Source organism: Mustelus asterias, chromosome 4 (genome assembly GCF_964213995.1).
Source record: "Mustelus asterias chromosome 4, sMusAst1.hap1.1, whole genome shotgun sequence".
Taxonomy (NCBI): domain Eukaryota; kingdom Metazoa; phylum Chordata; class Chondrichthyes; order Carcharhiniformes; family Triakidae; genus Mustelus; species Mustelus asterias.
Window position 1 is genome coordinate 44,795,441 of NC_135804.1, and position 13,953 is coordinate 44,809,393.

A 13,953-nucleotide genomic window follows, 5' to 3' on the forward strand; every position below is an offset into this window, starting at 1 on the left:
AATGTGCTGCTAATGCAGCCGGATAGATTCTACATGTGAAATCTCACCTCCAACCTGCGATATACTTACAATCCTCATTTATGATTATGACCTTCAATGAAACACTCCACTGAAGAGATCAATATTATCACACAATCATTTCCACCACAGAACACTTCCAGTTTAGTTTTAGCATAATGGGAGTTACTTACCTTCTTGAATTTAAGTCATGTTCAATCAGCCGACAACTTATCCTCATTTGATTATTACAAAAAAATGATACGGTACATATCCAAACCAGCCTCTTTTATAGATGCTTTTTTCAGGATTAAACACCTAGTTACCTACTTACAGTGAAGGACCTCGTAAATATGAACTTTTAAAAGCATTACATCAAGGACAATAAATCAGCTGCAAAAAGTATGACAATTTTCACTGCATTTGAAGGAAGGGAAATGCTACTCACTATTTACACCTCGGGATAAGATTAGATAGTCCTGCAATACTCAGTGCTTTGTATGCTGAGTTGGCCAATGAATTACAATTGCAATAACAACTTTTACACAATCGCCCAATGCTACAGAAATAACATTTTATTAAAATGAGCCATTTCTTTTATTTTCCCCAGAACAAATAACTGAACAGCCAGATGTTACATCTTTGTTTTTCACAAACTTGCTCCCTAAGAGTCGCCCCTTTAGGCTGCAAATACAGATATGAGATCAATGAAAGGCAATATAGGTATGAGTGAATGATTTATGATGATATATATATATGACATGGCAAAATGGTACAGCTTCCTCAGAAGAGGACATGACAACATCTGATTTGTATAGCAATTATTGAAAATTTATACATGGACGCATTTGCTTAAAGATGAAGCTATTGATTAGCTTTAATGAAATCTATTGATCAACATAAACAAGTTATACAAATGATTCAAAACATTGACACTGAGTGAGGTACTTTTATGAATATGAAGTCATCTCATTTCTTTAAAAAAACACTAATCAAATGCTATAATAGATTTAAAAGAAAATCTATACAACACCTTTATCATGATCAACCATCATATAATGAGCTTGGTGATACCATTGAGAAAGCAAATGCAAACTAACCAATGCCTATTTTCTTAATGAAGTACTGCTATATTGTTTTAGTCCTTTATATCATTATTAGTGAGTAAAGGGCACAATTCCTTGGAAAGAAACTAATTCCCTGTGTAATAATAACATTGGCCAGAACTTTATCGAAAGTTAAGTAGTCCCGCTACTGGGACTGAAAGCAGAACACTCCCCCACACACCCCCCCACCCCGACCCACAGGAAGGCTTTGGGTGCAGCACAGCTGCCATAGCCTCAGGGAAGGCCATTACTGCCAGGGGCCCCTCCATTGGCAATGGATTGGCCATAAAGTTCATTCCTCCTCAAGGACCTGCTGGGAGGCCATCAAGGTTCACTTGGAGGTCTCCCTACATGATGGCAGCACCTTCCAATGCCAGTAAAATGGTGGTGAGTGGCAGGAAGTGGCCATAAATTTATCGCTTAACTGGTTTAATTGACCACTCACCTCTGGCCACTGATAATCTCCCATGGCAGTGAGAAGATGTCAAGCTCTCCTCCTAAAATCATTTTATGAAGCCTCACATCTCCTAGCCCATCTTGAGAGTGAGTAAAATCCAACCCATAAGAATGCATCTTTATCACTTCAGTATTATGCCATCAATTATTTTAACCCAGCTGCATTGCATCTCAAAGAAAAGTCTGGACATGGGTGTCAAAGTGAGGATTTTAACCCTGATAACAGTTATGGAGCAAGAAATTAACAATAGCGAGATGATTGCCAGTTTTACTGATGAAAAATCTCTAATGGTCTAAATTCTTAAAACTTCCTTTATAACATTAAACTTCTAAAGCTATTTTTAAAAATTGTTTCATGTATTTAATATTGCATACTTGAAGGTCTGTTTTATCTTTAAAGCACATAAAAATGTTTCTGATAATAGAAAAATCCATGATCCTTCCGGGCTTGTTTAAGTATGTTATTTCCTTGAAACTATTATCAACAAAAGAAAACAGTCGATATTTATAGCCGTATGTTTTTGACTATGAGCACAACGCAAACTGAACAGTTTAAATTCTAGCATTAGGCTATGTTCCACATGACACTTAGTTTGTTTACTTAACCCTTTAAGAGTATGGAAGCCTTTATGCAACACATCCAAAATTAACATGATTTAAATAACTAAAGCATGTCCTCATAGATGAGTTTTTAATTTGAACGTAGAAATTTGCAAGGTTACAGGCAAAGGACTTGGAACTGGAATTGGTGGAATTAATCATGTGGAGATCTATTACAGATATCACAGGTTGAATAGTGGCCTTCTGTGCTGTAACCATTTTATGATACTATATTACAATATTATTATGTCAGTGGTATTGTCACTGGACTAGAAATCCAGAGACCCAGGGTAATGCTCTGGGGACGCAGGTTCAAATCCTACCACGGCAGGTGGTGAAATTTGAATTCAGTAAATATCTGAAATTAAAAGTCTAATGATGACCCTAAACCATTGTCGATCATCGTAAAAACCCACCTGGTTCACTAATGTCATTTGGGGAAAGAAATCTGCTGTCCTTACCTGGCCTGGCCGACATGTCTCTCCAGAGCCACAGAAATGTGGTTGAATCTCAACTGCCCTCTGAAATGGCCTAACAAACCACTTAGTTCAAGGGCAACTAGGGCTGGGCAATAAATGCTGGCCCTGCCAGGGATGCCTACATCTCCTGAACAAATAAAAGAAAACTTGCGTTTACACAATAAACATCTTGGAAGGCAGTTCACAAAAATTACTGAGGCAAGGGAGTAGATATTAGGATCTGTGACCAAAGGTAGGTGCAGGAACTGAGGTAATTCCAGATTCTTCGCCAAGACATCAGGAGACGAAAAACTGAGATGCAATGCCAGAACCATTGGTTGGGAATTTGAATTTGGGACGGCACTGTGGGTGCAAAGTCCTGCAAGACTGGCATGATTTTCCCTGCCCCTCTCCGGTGAAGTAACAACTTTGCCACTTAAAAAGGTTGGCAACCTCATTTAAATAAATTATAATAACATTCAAGGGCTTCCCCTCCATATTGCCCCCCATATTAGGGTCAGCCCCTCCCTCGCTGACGTGGCATTATGTCAGCAAGATTAATGACAGGTTTTTAAATGAGAACCAGGTGAACAGGACCCACTGTGGATGCACAGGTAAGTACAGCCCCCAGGTGGAGAGAGACATGTCCAGGCAGTACCAGGTGGACAGGGTCCATGGGAGGGTTGCCAGTGGGCTTGTGGGGAGCTTTGTTGTTTTTTTTTGATCAGGGGTCCCTTTTAAAATGGCGCCCCTATTTTGGGATTCCCGATGTTGCAGGCTTTTTCCATCCCTCCCCTGCTAGCATGATGGCATGAGCCATGCCTCCATTTTTCTTTGCACCAAGTGCTGGATCGACAAACATCCACTGCCTCCACCACTGATGCAGAGAGGCAGCAGCATGTACCATCTACAGAATGTACCATAGGAACTCACCAAGGTTCCTTAGGCAGCACCTTCCAAACCCACAACAAATATCATCTGGAAGGATACGTAGGTTGATCCTCAACCTGCTTGGCAATGCCACAAATGCTCCTTCCCTGGCCATCAACTCTTGGGGTGGGACTCAAACCAAGAGCTTCTGGCTCAGAGGTAGGGATGCTACTCTCTGTGCCACAAGACCTTCTTACCAAACTTTCAGGTCTGGCAGCACCAGTCGCATTTCGTAATGAGACCACAAGAAAGACCACCTCGGTCCTTAAAGATTCCAAATGACACATCACGGGCAGACCCTCTCACTTACACCTGTTTCTGAGGAAGAATCTAGGGGAAATTTAGAGTATACAGCAGGCAGAATGTACTCTTTGACACTGGTCATAACTGGGTTGACTAATGAATGAACCAAAGGGTCTGTACGACCAAATGCTGGGGATGAGGAGGCATAGGCTCTGTTAAGAAATTAGCCAAACACAAAAATAGCATATAACCATTGGATCAGTTTCATTTAAATGTTGTGTGTATTATTATCTAAGTTACTTTATAGTCAATGCAGCATAAACATGCTACAGGTCTATTTCCTTCTGCATTTTAGTACAGATTTGTGTAAGGGGGGGAGGGTTTTTCAATGTGATGTGAGGAGCCCTCAAATGTACTTGTGCTCAGGGCCCCATGAATTCTGTACGTGGCACAGGTCACACCGCCATGTGTCACATTAGGATGCTCATGGGTTAAGAACTAACAATTATAAACATATGTGAATTGTCCTATTTTACATCCATCCCGAATAGGCTAAACTCAGTAAAGCACCTTGATCATTGTCTGATTCAAGTTTCACCAGTCCAGATGGGCAAGGATCAAATCTCAAATTTTATTACCGACAATCTTCAGGCTGCAGACGTGCAGATTGCTGACGAAATGATCCAGAAAACATTCACAATTTCTGTCTGTACCGTTGCACAACCAAAGTTTCCAAGGTCAACCAGCTCGCATGAACCTTTAAAGGAATGAGTAATATGGATTACAGATACCATAAATTACCAGCAGCTATCTCAAACTTCTAGGTCACATTGTCGCAACCTTGCTATGTTACAAAGAGGTAAAGTTCTCCTGGATTAGTTTGACTGTGCTGTAATCTACAAAGGGAACTTGACTGGCAACTGCATCTTGTCAACACCCGATGTCCAAGCAAATGCATTTTGACAGCTTTAACATGGTTCCTTTCAGCTCGTGAGTGTAACTGGTATGCTGGCACCACATCATGTCAAAGTGCACAAGTTCAACTTCTACAATGGAAGAAAACAGCAACGTTAAACTGAAATGATCCGCCATCAAATCATAATTTCACTTGATGTTGCGCAGCAAGTAACAGATCTCAAACAGACGTGCCCTGAACTGGCTTTACTTTATCATTTCTGTCCAGATCTGAACATAGTCAGTGAACCAAACAAAATTAATTTGACCTAATTTAACCTATGTGCTGGCCCAAATATAGAATCAGAACCATCTCCAAAAGCCTTCAATTACCACCACATCTTCCACTGCTTTCTCCTACAGTTTTTATCCATGTGTCAGTTTTGTGAAGTTTCAACCCTCTGATCGATTGTTGCATTCCATTTAATTTCAAATTCCCCCCAAAATAAAGGTTTTGACGCAGAAATGGCAAAAGTACGTTTCTGGCTAGTTATCTTCTTGCAACTTCATTTAAGGATGAACTTAACCGTAATAATGTTCATTTATATAATGTCCTAATGCTTCACAAGAACACAATTTGGCCATGGAGCTACGTAATGAAATATTACGTAGGACAGGTGAGCAAAATTTTGATCATAGTGGTAGGTTTAAAAGGAGCAGATAGGTTAGAAAGGAAATTCTGAAACTAGCAGTGGGTTTTTCACCTCCCTCCCCCCTTCATCCCCATGCCCCCAGTGGCATGTTTTACAGTGGCGGAGGCGGATCCCCATTGGTCGCTAGTGCGATGTCTACCTCACCCGTCCTGCTACCCGTGAACCAGCTTCGGGGGGTGTTGCCATCAATGGGACTGGAAGATTCCGCCAGCAGGCAAGGGCCGGAAAATCCCACCCTCGGGCAGTCAATGGTGAGTGGTGAAAATTGACCTTTGCAAGGTGCCAATTTGGCGAAAGAGCAGAGATCTCAGATCACGCTTGTTATCGGGATGAATAACTAGTTTTGTGCTGATGCTGAGGGCAGGGATATTAGGATGTCAGGGTCAATGGGAGCCACAACCTCACACTGTGTGCAGAACAGTCACCTGGCAGTGATAACTCCAAACTGATCAATTAGTGGCTACAGGCAGCCAATGGGGGATCCTCTGACATGGGAGCAGCAAAAAGCTGCCTTTTCAGATAAGAGAGAGTAGCTCAAAGCAGTGGGGCCCTCTCACCAACTTCTTATACTTTTAACTTAAAAAATGGAAGTAGGCCAGGTTACCAAACCCCTCCACAGCTTGTAGCCACAGCTGTGGCCAAGCAGGCAGTGAGACCCTTAAAGCCTGTCTGGCGTGTTGGTTCCCTGATCTGCCACCATGAGTCCACCTCCTGACAGCCGACCCTGTTCCTTGGAGGAGCCAGAGGTCCATTAATTGGTCACTCTGTGTTGGCGGCTGGGTCCTGCTTACTGCCCCCACTCTCACATTCAGAAAAATATTCCTGGAATGTAATGGTGTTGGCAAACTAGCACATCAGTTGGCTGTGTGAATTTTCCCTGGTTCTATGCTTGCCCCCATCAAGGCCTAAAGGACCCGACGCTCCTGGCGCAGGACTTAGAAATCTAATTCCAGAGCTATGTGGAAATCTAATTCCAGAGCTTCCCTGCTTCAGTTAGATATCAAACATGATGTGAATGCAGTACGTATAAAATCACATTTCAATATTGTAACCCCCCCCCACCCCTGTCCCTTTCCCGCCCCCCCTCCCTAACCATGCCCAAGTTCAAATCTCCGTGGATACAATTGGACCTGGCATTCCTTTGGATGCACTGATCCTAGCATCTTGTTTCTTTTTTTTAACCTGTTCTCAAAAGTGCTCAAAAGGGTCTGTGGAGCCTCCAGAACATGTCTTAAACATGTCTTAACTGCAACTTTAATGTTGAGAGTGTGGGGATCATAGAAATCACAGATCCCCTACAATGCAGAAGGAGGCCATTAGGTCCATCAAGTCTGCACCATCAACGATCCCACCCCAGGCCCTATCCCCCCAATCCCACACAGTTACCCCGCTAATCCCTCTAACCTACACATCCTGGGACAGTATGGGCAATTTAGCATAGCCAATCAACCTAACCTGCACATCTTTGGACTGTGGGACTGTGGGAGGAAACCGGAGCACCTGGAGGAAAGTGCAAACTCCACACAGACAGTGACCCAAGCCAGGAATTGAGCCCAGGTCCATGGAGCTGTGAGGCAGCAGTGCTAACCACTGTGCTACCTACTATGCTGCGCCTTTCTGTCCCTTTCCCACCCTCCCCCTCCCCAATCATGCCCATAGGCGATGCTCTCCACTTATTATAAAAATGCTTGTTTTTAAACTATTGGGCGACAGAGTTGCCCAAACCTGTGTTCAGAAGTATGCTTAGCTCACCTAAGCAGGACAGTTAAGGTTTCAGGCAACTGAAAAGCTGTCACGTATGAGACTTGTAGAAAATTTCAAAGGGGAGGGAAAGGGGAAAAGTGGTAGAACAGGTTAAAAGAATGAAGAACCAAAATGCAAGGATTAGTGCATCCAAAGGAATGCTGGGTCTAGTTGTATTTTTGGTATCCACAGGGATTTGGACTTGAGCATAGTTGGGGGGTGGGGGGTGGGAAAGGGACAGGGATGGGAGGTTACAATATTGAAACTTGTTTTAAACAAACCTCAAAAAAGTACAGTTTGCAAACAGAGGAACAAAAACCAGTTTCTAGAATGTGCAACTGATAACAATGCCAGCTTTTATACATACCCAGTTGATTGGATGAAAATCACCTGAGTGCCTGCAGGAGGAAAATGCAGGACTATATTTTAAATTTTAATAAAGAACCATTGACCAAGGCAACTTTCCCCCACACATTCACATCCTTGGCTATCTGAGTAACTGGGAATAAATGTCGTCACACTGAAGGGCATTTAACATATTAGATAACTTCTGTAGCTTTTGCATTTGTTTGGATATTTATTCACAAAACTAAAGCATCACCATGGATCATGGTAACTGGGCAATGGATAAAAAGCACACACTGAGATTGCTAGCCCCTTACAGAATGCGAGGGGTGGTGGAGGGGGGAGGGGGGTGGGGGGAGTTTGCAAGGTCTCCCTTGTTAGCCTGCCATTGGGCCTGGTCAATTTGCCCATTACAAGTTCTGGCAGCAGGCAGTTGAGATTGTTTGACCCAACTGTCTGCCTCTCTTCCATGGCCACATTCACACCCAGGACATCTGCCTAGTTGTTTGAGGCATTCCATGACTAGTGGGCACTGCTGGGCCTGGAATGTGTTATATCATCCAAAATATTATTTTAATTTGTTAAGTTTCCTTTGAAGATTTCATTTTGTTACAGTGTCCCTCTGAGGGATTGTTAGTTAATTTATCAATTTGATTATTGTTTGCTCAAAGGTGTATAAAGAGAGGCATTATCATCTGAGAGACATTTTCATTTAATAAGTTTCCTTTCATGATTTTAATTTTTGTTATAATAACCTGAGAGTGCCCTTTTAAATGGTCGATTTGTTTATTGGATTAACTAAAACAGTATAAAGAGACACTTATTGACATTGGTGGTGGGTTGCAATGTCTCGACTTTGTAAGTAAAGATGTTTCCTCCTTTACCAACTGGCTGTAAGAGGTTTAACACAGTAGCAGAGATCGATTGCTCCAAGATGAAGATTGGAAACTAGAGGTGTGATTCTCTGCCCTCACCTTGACGACAGGAGGTGGTGCATCATTCACAGGCAGCGGGTTCCTCTGGTCTTGCAACTGTCATTGGGAATTCACACTGAAGCCACCCCACACTGCTGGGAAACACACGGCAGAGACAACACCACTGACGGAACCAGGGAATCCCGCCAATGTGAATGGCTGGAGAATTCCAGTCAAAGGGAATGTTTTTGAAGACAGAAGATTGCAATCTAATTGCCTTTGTGAAGAATAGCTGAAACCAAGTGTAAATTACGACCAGTGGAAAAATGAAGTGGACATCCAGACACAGGTTGCATCGCAACCAAAGAGGAAACATGGTATAGCCTTGACATTGCCACTTTCTAACTAAAGTAAAATCAAAAGCAAAGAGTTGCAACCCCATCAGTTGGAGGCTGATGAAGGTTTGGATCTTCTATTAAGCTTCATGGATGAAATTTACAAGAAAGATGACCTCTTAGATGCCTATGATGCATGGTCAGACTTAACAGATTTTGAAAGACAGGCATCCCATGGAAGAATATATCATGAATTTTAACAGACTGTAGAAAAGATTTCAGAAATTTAGAGATTACTTGTTCAATTTTATTTCAAATTACTGGATTGTGCTAAGGGGTTGCAAATGGACACCTGGGGGTGAATTTTACCGTCCCGCCTGCCATGGGAATCAGAGCGGGAGAGGGACGTTGAGCTCGGGCGGGATTTTTCGGTTTCGGGTCAGGCTAGGCTGGAAGATCCCACCCCTGGTCTTAACGGAGATTAAGTTTTGGAATTAGGTTGCCTTGTGGAGCAATTGTCTACTACTTAGGAGAAAATCCTGGGGGAGCAGTCAATTCTAGTAGTCTTCACCGCACAAATTGAACATTTTGCAGTGTCATGAAGGATGGGAGACTGAATAATTGTGGAATTCCAAAATCATCCACTTAATGGAGACAGGCACCAGTACAAAGGAAGAGTTACAGACAGAAGGAACGAGAATGTAAATACTTTTATCATACCTGGAAGCCACAACAGATGACAGGATTGGAACTAAAGTAGCAGGCAAATGAACCGCAGGAATGTCCAATGAACAGTTTAAAGATACTTCAGGTATGGATCAATATTAAGTGATGAACTGCCCAAAGCAGAACAGCGGGGTTCTCAAAGTGACGCATGAATTTGGAGACTGAATATGATAATGATCAGTTTGAAAGAATTGTACTGGTATTAAGAAATTTCAGCTCAAAGATGTGTATTAATCATAGATTCATTTAACGCTGTGGTTTTAGGTAGTGTTTGTACTTCCACAGTGTGTAACTAGCTAAAATGTTATCTAGATAAAATTGGTACAAGGTTAGGGAGTATGACAATCATAGAATCATAGAATCATAGAATCCCTACAGTACAGAAAGAGGCCATTCGGCCCATCGAGTCTGCACCGACCACAATCCCACCCAGGCCCTACCCCCATATCCCTACATATTTTACCCACTAATCCCTCTGACCTACGCATCCCAGGACACTAAGGGCAATTTTAGCATGGCCAATCAACCTAACCTAACCATGATTTTAATTTTGTTCTATTTGTTCTATTTGTTTTAGGTTCAGGTTCAGGGATGACAACTCATTGATGCAAAATAACTGGAGTAATTCACCTTATTATTGCTAATGTAACCTGCACATCTTTGAACTGTGGGAGGAAACCGGAGCACCCGGAGGAAACCCACACAGACACGAGGAGAATGCGCAAACTCCACACAGACAGTAACCCAAGCCGGGAATCGAACACTGGTCCCTGGAGCTGTGAAGCAGCAGTGCTAACCACTGTGCTACCGTGCCGCCCAAGATCACAGCTAGAGGCCCATTGCCAAAATGGGTGCTCGGCTGACATATGTTCCAAAAGGGTCCGGAGAATGGAGGGATGCAGTTATTGAGGGATCTGCAGGAAAAGCTACTGGCAAGGGTAAATATTGGTTAAATGTCCAAGATGATGGCCTTTGAATAGGGTAAAGGTACAAAAACCATGGTGCGAGTTCAATAATGCGCCTGAGAGTGACTCTTGTGATATAAAATGATCACTTGCTGGAGCAAGAGATCTTATAGTAGTAGCCCCAAAAGACAAAGCACAAATAGTAGCCCTATCTTAATAGTTTGCAAAATGAAATTAGGGCTATGGAATGGTCCTAGAAACAGGAGTTCTCTTGACCGTGGAGTTTTGGTGGCTGCCGATAACCTACAGGGAAAAGTAAGAGAGGCAAAACCAAAGGAATTGATCATGGCTTCTCCAACCATAGTTTGCGACTGTCCAAAACCGTAATGGCAGCCATGGAGAAGAGACTCCATCCTGGGAGTGGATCCAATGCACCGTGATGTGTTTTTTCACAGCTCGCTGACTCAAATGGGAATCCCGTATGGAGAAATAGTAATTGGGGGACAGTGTGATGACAGGGTGGTGCCAGGAGGTAGCCTCTGCACACCTTAAAACTCAAACTTATCATTGGTATGCAGCATTTGAAGCTTTGGCAAGCACAATTTAGAATAAAGCTGCAAAGTAGCAGTAAGTGCCTTTTTCTTAACAGTCGATAACTAATTGCCAAGAAATATAATTACAATGGTTTTTGTTCATAGGATTAAAGCTTCAAATTGTGCTAGGATTACACTCATTTTGACATCATGTAATACTCCTCAACATCAGGGATAACAATTTCAATAACTTTATACCCAAATAATTATGCAGAATCTGTGTGAGGCTTAACAAGAATCTGAATTTTTTGTGCATTACTACTCCTATTCGATGCTTTTCTGTCCAATTCTCTCCTGAAGCCCTTGCTCGCATTGTGAGAGGGAAGTGGGAGGTTCGGGCAAGGAAGCAGAGATGCAGAGAGTTGACGAGAGGGCAAGAGACGACTTGTTGGAGAGGCAGTGAGCAGGTGGCAAGTAGAAAGGGTTAGCTTAGCCACTTCTATGTTTTAAATGTTATTTGATATAGGAATTTAGCATTTCAAATTATAGGGCGTTTTAATTTTTTTTAAGGAGGAACCCAATGACAACATGATTTCATGGTGTTTTATTTTGATACTTGGATATGGCAGTGAACCTTAATATGCTGCTGGTTCAATAGTACAGTAGTGAAGGGTATTGCCTGGCTGTTTTGTTTCATTTTGGCACTTCAATAGTAAAATAATAACAGTTGCTATCCTGCTGTTCTGTATTATTCCTCCCCCCCCACCTACATCAAGTCTGAGGAGTAAAAATGGGGTCACACCAGAAAAAGCTCTGGAAGAACTAAATTAGATAGTTGGAAGGAATTTGGACTTTATTCTGAAGTACCAGATCGCATAGATGGATTTGTACTGAATAGATCCTTGCAAAGGGGACTTAAGGCTAAAAGAGAGGCTTGTTGATTGGGATTTTGAAGAGTGATTGGGTGGATGTTAAGAGCGGTTGTTAGAGTGGACACTCCCACAGTGGGAAAACTAATCCTCAAAGACTTTTATCTTTAGCTCTTTTGGCCACATATTGGTGGGAATATAACTCAACTGACATAAAAATCAAGACCAGAATCTTATCACCGTTCATGCCAGCAGGATTTTCCCATCCTGCTGCAGTGAACGGAGATTTGGCTGAACGACTGGTAAGATTGCGCCCATCATTTCTACAGGGTGAAAATTTTCAGAGGAGTGAAACCACCTAAAGTGGAAAGCAATGCAAAAGCGAACCTATGAAAACTAAATAAATGCATTTATTGCCTGAACGATCTCTCCTGGCGTGTGGTATTTTTCGGTGAGCTCCTTTGCACTAGAAGTTGACTGGGTTCATCTAAAAAGTATTGCTTAATTGGAGTCTAAACTATTCAGGCATTTTCATGATATTTGGGGATGATTTATGGGGTGGGACGATGGAATTTGAGAAATGTTATTAATAACATTAAAGTGGAATTCAGGAGTTTTGGTTTAGACATTAATGCAGAATAGATCTGGTATAGCTTTGAATTAGCTATCCTTAAGAGGGTATTACTTCTATCCTGGTTGTCACCTTTCCATGTTGTCTTATCTAAACAGGAAATTGAGCAGTTGCAAAGCTTGATTGGTCAGTTGAATTGGTTATGAAGGCTGGATGCTACTTCTGGTGTTTGGAGCTAAGTACCATGATAAAGGACCCTAACATTTAGGATTTTTTAAGAGCAAATAAAACATTAAAAAATTAAAATAGAAAATTGTTCATCCTTGGGTGACCCAAAGAGCATGAAATCAGTAATATTTTGTGATGCTTCTCATGCCAATCTTCCTGATGGATATTCAAGTGCAGCAACCTTCATAATATTTTTGGTGATTGGAAAATAAAAGGAAATGTTGTCCTTTAGTCTGGGAAACCAAGAGAAGAAAATGGTTGTTAAAAGTACTCCAGCTGTAGAAACACTGGCTCTTCTAATGGATATGGGCTATTATGTCAAATGTTTTAAGGGAAACTTTATGAAAATCAATTTCCAATTGAATATTACATTGACAATCTCTCCCTGTGGGATCACATTCATTTGAAAACAAAAGTGAAAAAAGATTAATGATTGACCTTGCTTCATATGAAACAATTGTTAGAAAAAAGGAAATCTCCAAGATCAAAAGAGTTGACACATGTATTCTGATCAGGTGAGGAATGGCTCCCTTCTTTCTCCATTCCTCATTTGACCACAACAGTTCTTTTTTAAAAAAAAGATATGCTTGCCAATTCAGTGAAAGCTGAACTGTTTATGGGCTGTGATTGTACGTGACACAAATAGACAGGTTTCCTTGAGTTTTCAGAAAGAAGGGAGGGTTGTATTGATTGTATTAATCCAATAAATAATAAACACACACATACATGTTACAGAATGGGAGGCTAAATTAAGTGACATGGTTTCTGTGGGCTGATGACCTGACTGGACCCAGGTTGAACTTTGAGGCCCTGCTGTTTGAGGCTTCAGGGCAGTTTGAAGATGTAAATATTGACTGCTAGGAAGATAAATCATGGGTCTGAGTGCTTCTCTTGAGTCCAGACCCCCTCATTCCCATATTTAAAGTTTTAAGTTTATTTATTAGTGTCACAAGTAGGCTTACATTAACATTGCAATGAAATTACTGTGAAAATCCCCTAGTCGCCACACTCCGGTGCCTGTTCAGCTACACTGAGGGAGAATTTAGCATGGCCAATGCACCCAACCAGCACGTCTTTCGGACTGTGGGAGGAAACCAAAGCACCCGGAGGAAACCCACGCAGACATAGGAAGAACATACAGACTCTGCACAGACAGGGACCCAAGCCGGTAATCAAACCCGAGTCCCTGGCGCTGTGAGGCAGCAGTGTTAACCACTGTGCCACCGTGCTGCCCCATGTGTGGTATTTGGTTTGGGGGGGGGGGGGGCAGCAGGGATGGAAATTCCAATGGCAGTCCCAAATTTTACCCAGCGGGATTTCGCTGATGGATTGACCTGCCCCCTGCCAATGACGGAACAGGAATCCCGACTTTGAAAGTCAGGATCCT

The 13,953-nt window shown here is 42.1% G+C and overlaps 1 long non-coding RNA gene across 1 annotated transcript in view; it reads right to left on the reverse strand.

Moving 5' to 3' along the window:
- Positions 1–4,736: 4,736 nt before the first annotated feature.
- The window catches only part of LOC144492273 (uncharacterized), a 41,933-nt gene continuing 32,716 nt past the window's right edge, over positions 4,737–13,953 (reverse strand). Inside the window, exons 2-3 of the long non-coding RNA XR_013497572.1 lie at positions 7,508–7,538; positions 4,737–4,836 (exon numbers count right to left, since the gene is read on the reverse strand). This is a non-coding gene — a long non-coding RNA (uncharacterized LOC144492273). The remainder of the gene's footprint in view (positions 4,837–7,507; positions 7,539–13,953) is intronic.